Source organism: Hylobates moloch, unplaced genomic scaffold (assembly GCF_009828535.3).
Source record: "Hylobates moloch isolate HMO894 unplaced genomic scaffold, HMol_V3 SCAFFOLD_14, whole genome shotgun sequence".
NCBI classification, from domain to species: Eukaryota; Metazoa; Chordata; class Mammalia; order Primates; family Hylobatidae; genus Hylobates; species Hylobates moloch.
This window is the reverse complement of record NW_026652289.1, coordinates 49,018,116-49,026,266: the sequence shown is the minus strand read 5'-3', so window position 1 is coordinate 49,026,266 and position 8,151 is coordinate 49,018,116. Positions and strand designations below refer to the sequence as shown.

Below are 8,151 nucleotides of genomic sequence, written 5' to 3'. Positions count from 1 at the left end.
AGATAAACAAATTGTGGTGTACTTATAGAAGAGAATACTACTCAGCAATAAAAAGGAAGAACTACTGATACATGTGAGAGCATGAACAGCTCTCAAAAGTATTATGCAAAGTGAAAGAAGTCAGACACCAACAGACACTGTAGAGTCCATTTCTATGAAATCTTCACAAAGCAAAACAGTGACAGAAAGCAGATCAGTGATACCAGCGGCCCAGGTGTTGGGAGGGGACTGGCTGCAAAGGGGCTCATGGGGGTGATGAAATGTTCTCTTTCATGATTGTGGTGGTGGTTACATCTTTGTCAAAGCACATCAAATTACAGTTTTTGAATTGATACATTTAATATTTAAAGTTGACTTTTAAAAATTCTCTTCTCCCTCAAAGCGAAGACCACATCACGCCTCCAAAATAAGGAGCTAGTCTTTTGCCAGCCTTTTGAGAGAAGGAAGGAGAAAACACCTAATTTCTCTACCAGGTCATCCTGCCTCACTTATAAAGCATCTCCCTTTACTTTAATAAGTACATTGATTTCTCTTACTTGCAACCAAAAGATCCCTAAGATATTTCTGATGGAAAGAAAATTAAGTTTCTTAACTAACTCAGGGAGTCCAAACTACCTACAAACATAATGTCATAAAATCTTCTAATGTTGTATGCAGATGGCTTTATCCCTTCTGGAATGCTAATTTTCAGCTTGCTGTCTTGCCAACATCACTCCAGGCATGTTCAGTGCAGTTCACCACCCAACTTGTACGACATCTATTCCAGGACTAAACTCATCATCCTGGCAGAATGGTCTCAATGTTCATTATTCTTAGGGATGGAACAATTTAAAGTTCAATTATCTGCAATTGCTCTGTTGAAGGAATAATCTCCATATAGATGAAGGCAGCCCAGTGCCACTCTTGCTTGGACTGTAGCATTCTCAAAGCTCTGTGTTTCCAGCAAAGAGGGAAATGACAGAGCCCCAGGTCCCATCTAACTCCCAAGGATTCCTGAGCCAGTAGCTCCTGCCTCCTAGTCCTTGGGCCCCTGTGACAGCTCCACGGAAAATATAACCTCTTTGTGATTATGAGCCCTTTTTGTACATGCTGAGAACAACAGCACTGCCAGGCAGCAAGTGTCACACAGGGACTACCTTGGCCACAGCATAATGGCTCGTCATGGCGTTACAATTCCATCTGATGCTGGGAGTTTCATCCAAGACCAGCAGCCAAACGTTTAAGGGTTTGTATCATGACAAACATAATTACGAGACAGAAAGAGCCTATTAGTTCTACTATGTAATTTTAAATCTCAAACTGCCAAAAAAAAATACACACACACACACACACACACACACAAAACCCTCTTCATCTTCTCATTTGAGAAGGCTGTCATTATTCCAGGGTCCCTAACAGCTCACTCAATGGCTGGTTAAGTACCGCTTCTTAGCTGACAAGACCTCATTCCATGTTGGTTCAGGTTAGATGCAGGAGGCTGGGCCAGATGACCTGAGGAAGCCCTTGGATTCCATAAGCTCGAGTGTGGAACGCTGGATAGAACATGCCTTCCTTGTTTGTTTTTAATAAGGAAATTGAAATTGCCACTAACAGGTTTCTGCACATGTGGGTCCAAGTGTGCACACACTGGCATTTGTGTGAATGCGTGAGTCTCCAGGGACATGTGTGTGGCCATCCATGACCGATCATCCAAATGCTCTTCTCTAAGTGTAGACTGTCTCAGGGCATGAGGACACCCTTCACAGCCTGGGCCTCCCTGCCAGCTCTGTCTCCATACTCTTATCCACTCGGTGCCATATATGCACAGCCTTATGGGTCCTGGTGATGGAAAGGAAAGTGCCCTGGGCAGCAGGCCAGGCCTCTAGCTGATTCACTGGTCAGCGCTAGGCAAATTGATTTACCTCTCTGATGTATCCCTATTTTCCTCTCTGCAAAATAAACACAAGAATATCTAATCCATAGGGTTCATGGGAGGATTTGATGAGCAAACATGTGCAGAAGCATGTTGTCAGCGTGCTTATTGTGTAGTCATAATAATAATGGAATAGTAGAGTATGATGCAGCAACAGTGCTTGTCTTAGTTTGCATTCTTCCACAAGTAGACTCCGTGATAAAGATTCAAGGTCAAGCAGTTTGTTTGGGGTGGGGAGTCGGAAGAAGACAGAGAAGAGAAGTCAGCCAGTAAAGGGTGTCTTGTCAAACCAGCCACCATTATGGGCGACAGGAGCTTACCCCACAAGAACACTGTGGACAGTGGTGTGGAATACACTCCTCTATGTTACCCCTGCCTGAGGGAAATGATGGAGTTGCTGTCATCTGCCCTGGCCAGGATCTGGTGGGTGGTTAGTTTCTCAGCACGTGCAGTCTGCTGTACACAAGCGCTGAGAGCTGCAGACCCCAGTATTTGGAATGTGGCCAGTTCCTGCTGAACCCAAGACCCGAGGGCCAGGAGCACGGGCTTGGCAGCAGCTGCTTCAAGTTGGATCATTAACACTGCAGAGCCACGTTTCACAAGCAAGGAACTAAACACGGGGCAGACTTGGATTCCAAAACAAGAAGTGCAAAAAGGGCAATTTCAGGAGGAAGATGAGCCAAAAAGGGAGATCTTTCAGGCCTCAGGGCATTTGTGCCTCTCTTCACAAAAATAATTATTTTTCTGCTCTATGTAAACCTTGTACTAAGTGCTGCAGATACAGCGCTGACCAAGACAGAATCTGCCCTGCCCTCCTGGAGTTCCAGTGCGGATGCCTGCCTTAAACCATCACAAAAGCCAATAAGCAATTACAAATAATAATGAGATAAGTACATGTGAGTGTAAGTTGAACTGTGAATGAAGGTGAAGGGATGTCAGGGAAGACATCTCCGAGTGACATTTGAGCTCAGACCTGAAGGATGAGTAGGGGTGGTGAGGTGAAGGGGAAGGAAATTCCGAGCAGTTGGCTTAGCATGTGCAAGGGCCAGAGGCAAGAATGAGCTTGGCACTCTCCCTGCACTGGCGAAGGGAGCTGGAGCCTGGTGAAAGGGAGGCAGGGGAAATGAGGCTGGAGAAGTAGGGAGGTGTCAAACCAGACAGTCTGAAGGCATGAGAAAGACAGTGGATTTTATCCTAATGCTGAGGGGGCCAATGAAGCATTTAAAGCAAGGGAGTGACCTGATCAAACTCAAATTCGGGACAGCGCCTTTGTGGAAACAGGATCCCTGGAGCAGCTCTGATCATCAAATGCTCTCTGAGCCCAGCTTCATGTGGAGTGTTGGGGGTGACCACACTCTGGGAGTTCTGATGGGCATAGCACATGGTAGACATGCTGAATTCTGTAAGAGAGGTCCAAAGAAAAAGGCTCAGAGGAGGTGAGAAGAGGGATCCAAAGAGCCCTGCGAGGGAAATGGCATCTGAGCCAGGCCAAGAGTGTGGGTGATGCTGGACCTGAGTGTTGGTGTGGAGAGGGTATTCCAGGCAGAGGCGCCAGAGTGAGTAAAGGTGAAGCCCACCAGGCAGTTGTCCTCTCTGCTCCCCAGGCGGTGGGGTCCAGGCATGAGGTAGCCTGAAGGGGCACAGCTCCTCTACTCACTTGGCCACCATGTTCAGCTTCTTGGCTGCCAGTGCAGGTCCCAGTGATGGCTTAAGCACCTGGACTGGCTGCTCTGATCCCTGTGGGGGCAATATGGTCACTCAGGCTGGGTTGGAGATCCAAGATACCTGAGAGTCAGCAGGAAGCCACCAAGGGCATAGTTGGACATTGGCTGGGGAGGCTGAGTGGTGGGGTCATTTACCTTCTAAGTCAAACTCACCTTGGCCCCAGTCAAACCCAATGCAACAAGCAAAAAAACAATGACAACTAGTTTTCTGTTGGAGAATTTCAGCAAACCTCTGAGTGTGTGTGTGTGTGTGTGTGTGTGTGTGCGTGTGCATGTATGCACATATATGTGTCATTGTGACTGTCCATCTGGAGGGGTTTGTGAATGTGCTGCCATGTCAACGCGCATGTAAATGACAACAGCTCATGTTCACTGAGCTTGCCACGTGCTCCATGTTCTCACCTGAATCCTTCTATTTAATCTCCACCTTATTAGAAGAGAATATTGTCGTCCCCATTTACAGATGAAGAAACTGTATGTTAGATTAGTTTCCACAGTGGGATGTGAGCTAGACTCCTATGTGCAGAATGACTTTTTGCTCCTAGAATTCTAAATCATGCAGGATTTAGACTAACTCTTAGCAGGAAAGAGATTTTCTAATTCTAACTCTTAGCAGGAAAGAGATTTTCACCTTTCCTCAAGGTCATGTGGCAGAGATAAGAACCCATTTCTTTCCTGTAAAATCCTTCAAAACATTGGCTCTGAAATAAAAGTGTAACATTTTCCAATGCAGTCTATTATCAGACAACTGCCACAAATATTAGGAAGATGCATGCAGTCCACTCCAGAGAAAGAAAAGTACTCTGGTGCTGCACAGCATTAAATGGCACGTCTCGTGACTCCTCTGCTTTCTAATAAAGGAAGCAATGACTCTGATCTCTGAAGATACCTGTTCTAACCTCACCATGTGACTTACCTCTTTAAAAAACAAACAAATAACATTTAATTTGCTTGTAAAGAATATCATTTTTAGGTTTCCAATGTATTAAAAAAATGTAGGTAAAAGGCATTCAAATCATCTTGGCTTTCCAATCTCTTAAATCATTTCGGCTTTATGTCCGGCATTTGACAACCCAAACTGACTTATAAAGTGCTCATGTTAATTAGCATGGAGGAATTGTGTATGTGTGTGTGTGTGTCTGAGTGTTTGTGTGTGTGTGTGTCTGAGTGTTTGTGTGTGTGTGTGTGTGTGTGTGTGTGTATGTGAAGTTGCTAGTATTCCCTTTGTGCTGACTCCAAATAAAGCCCTGAAAGGCTTTGGAAGTGTTCCCTGCCCCTTACCCTTTTCCCTTCTTTCCGGAGAATTCTTGAAGCCTTCAGAGCAGGGCCCGGCACACAGCAAGCACCAGGAAGTGTCAGCTAATGGTCTAATGGTGGTGATGGTTGGCACCATCACCACCATGCCCTTTCCTCCTGTTCCTACTAGGAAACCTGCATCCCCTCAGCCTGCAATAGGAAAGAGCCTCCCATGACCCCGCACACCCTGTATCTTATCCTAGAAGCCAGCAGAGTCCCTTCTCACCATGGCCCCCTGGATCTCTCCACTTTCACCACCTTGGCCTTTCCTGACTCCCTCAAATTTGCTTCTCCCTCAAATGATAGACCCTGCACCCTCTGTTCCCAGCCTGCACACCCTTCCTCCTCTCTTCTCCCAGTTAACTCCCGCTCATCCTTCAGATGGCTGTGTCGGCATCATCTCCCCAGGAAGCCTGCTTCCATCTCCCTGACTTAGTCCACTCCCCCTATAATGACCTTCATCACACCATGTCCTGCTCCTTCAGAGTGCGTGTCACAGGGAATGTTCACACTTGTCTGGTGATGGCCTCTGCCTCTCTAGAGCATCGCTCCTGTTAGACTGAAATTCCAACAAGGCAGAGCCATGGAACCCCAGAGCCAAGCACAGCTGATCTGGAACATAATCGGCACTCAGTAACGCCGGTTGCGTGATTTTACAGAAAGGGGTTTGAAGTAAGTGTCAGAAGGAAAGGACTAGAAGAAGAGTGACAGTGATGGGAGAGAGAACAAGGCCAGATGCTCACACTGGCTCTCCTTCATCCACCCTCTAGGCCTCTCCACCCCTCAGCCTGCCTCCTTCCCCAGCCGGGAGACGCAGATCCGTGCTGGGAGCTTCAGAGGCCATCTGGCTGCAGCACGGTCACTCTGCTTTGAGCTCTGAGGATGCACCTGGTACATCTCCAGTGACAAAGTGATTCCAAATAATACCCAGGCCCTGTGTCCAATCCTCCTTTCTCTGCTCCCTGCCCTGAAAGGGAGTCTCATCACATTCCAGCGCCATCTGCTTGGGCACAGCATGCCAGGCCCTGGCTGAGGGCCCCTGCTGGCAGCAAGGGTTCCTGGGCCACCATGGAACCAGCACCCACAGGAGGCAGGCAGCGTCCAGACACATGATCTGGGTCAGGGACACAGTGCCAGCCGCTGAGTCTCATGGAGGACAAGGGAGGTGAGATGGAAGTGTCTGTGGGTGGCACAATGGTAGAACAGCCAGCTCTAGGTGAATCTGCCTTAAATTCAAAACTGTCACACAGCAACGAAGGATGGAATCCTGCTGGCAAAGGTGTGCCCTGATTCCAAAGGGTCAAATTAAGGAAGGAATCCAGGCATGGCAAGGTGGGGAGTCTGGCTGAGCATCCTAAGGCCCAGCCTGGCTGGAGAAAAGTGGCCTTATAGTGGGTCCTCATGTAGCCACTGGGGACAGGCTTGCAGGTTCCACTAGCACAAGGCGACACAGGGGACATCATTCAGACAAGGAGAGTGGCCACCAACAACGAATCCAGGGTGTGCGAGTCCATGGCACTGCCCACTGCAGCAAGGTCCTTGGTGCTAGGACGAGGCTGCTGCCATCTGTGTGCTCTAGGCTCACTGGAGGCCACTCCCTGGGTGCAGGAGTTGAGCTGGAATTCGCACCTCCCAGATGTGGGTGCGAATTCCAGCTCAATCCTCACCAGTAAGCTTTACTATGTGACCTCAGGTCAGTCAATGAACTCCTCTGAGCCTCCACATTCATAAAATGGGAACTGTAAATCAGCCTCAGGGGGTAGAGAGGAAGAGTTGTTTAGTCAAAGCCTACTATGTGCCCGGTGGTGAGGAAGGCTCTGGAGATATCACTGTAAGCAACACCAGGCATGGCGCCTGCACTGGTTGGGCATACAGCCTAATGACAAAGATGGATGTTAAGCAACTCATCCTGTAAATAAACGTTTCATCACAAACCACAATAAACTGTAAGAATAAAAAGCACCAAATATTGGAAAGTGTTTAACAGGAGGCCTTGACTTAGTATAGGAAAAAGAGGTGCCAGCAGTCTTCCTGGAGGAAGTGACAAGTGAGCAGAATTCTGATACAGGGAGGGGGGCACCCACTGTGTCTGAGGGCAAAGGGGCCGGGGAGCATTCTGGGAGAGCAAGGGACACATGCAGCAGCTTCTGGATGGACTGAGATGAGAGAAGGCCACAGAATGCAGCCAGCAAGGCAGAAAGCAGCAGGCAGGGGTGGGGTCCCAGAGGGCACTGCCAACCTGACAGGAGGTGGTGATGAGCATCCCAGGGCTGGCTTAGCAGCCACCAGAATGACAGCACCCAGCATTACCCACAAAAGAGCATCCTAGCTAGAAGCCAGGCCCAGCAACTGACCCTTCCCGGGATGCTTTCTAGGTTATTTAGATGTTCCTTTGCGAGCATAGAGCAGCCTTAGTTCCAAAATCTTGATCCCTTTGCCCCCAAATCAGGCCTTCGTCCCAGGAGGCCTCTCTAGTATTTCTCCCAGGAAGCCCAGCACATGATTCTCAGGAAAATGGGGTCCTGGGGAGCCTGTGTTAAGATGCCAGGATTCTGAGTAAGTGTGCAGTGAAGGGAGGCTCCTGGTCCACCTGCCGACTCGAAGGGATAAGCACAATATTCATATGTAGAAATCTCTTTGTCAAAAGACCAGCAGGGATCTCTTTTTTTTTCTTTTTTCATGGAATGCTTCACAGATTTGCATGTCATCTAGCAAAGGGGCCATGCTCATCTCTGTATCGGTCCAATTTTGGTATCTGTGCTGCTGAGCAAGCATGGGACTCTATTATTCAATCCTTAAGTTCCTCCTCCAAGACCCCTTTTTTTGAGGCACTGCCCATGAACTCCACAGCTACAGCTTCATAAAAAGGTAAATGCAACACAGCAGTTTCCCATCTCTCACCTACTCTAAACCTCTGCATCTTCAGTCTCTCCCTCTGTCTGTGTTGCCTCTTTTAGAGTGTATAATCAAGCCAAGAGAGCCTGGAAAACCCCTTCTAATCAATAATTCAACATGTTGGTCTCCTGTGACTTTCTTTCATTACAATTCTCCAGGTCAGGCATTCGCGAATTCTACAGGATAGAGTTCCCTGCTGGGACACCAAAGTAGAATTAATGTAGTTTGGGGGTAATTATGTGTTTTTTAATTATCCATCTTTTTCTTTTCCTAAACAGCCAGAAAGAATTGTTTATAAATAAAGAAAAATGTTATGCTCTCATG

General features: G+C 47.7%; 1 non-coding gene across 1 annotated transcript; it reads right to left on the bottom strand.

Moving 5' to 3' along the window:
- Positions 1–7,605: 7,605 nt before the first annotated feature.
- On the bottom strand, positions 7,606–7,707 carry LOC116482681 (U6 spliceosomal RNA). Its single transcript, XR_004251956.1, has one exon. It is a non-coding gene; the product is annotated as a U6 spliceosomal RNA (small nuclear RNA).
- Positions 7,708–8,151: the final 444 nt, after the last annotated feature.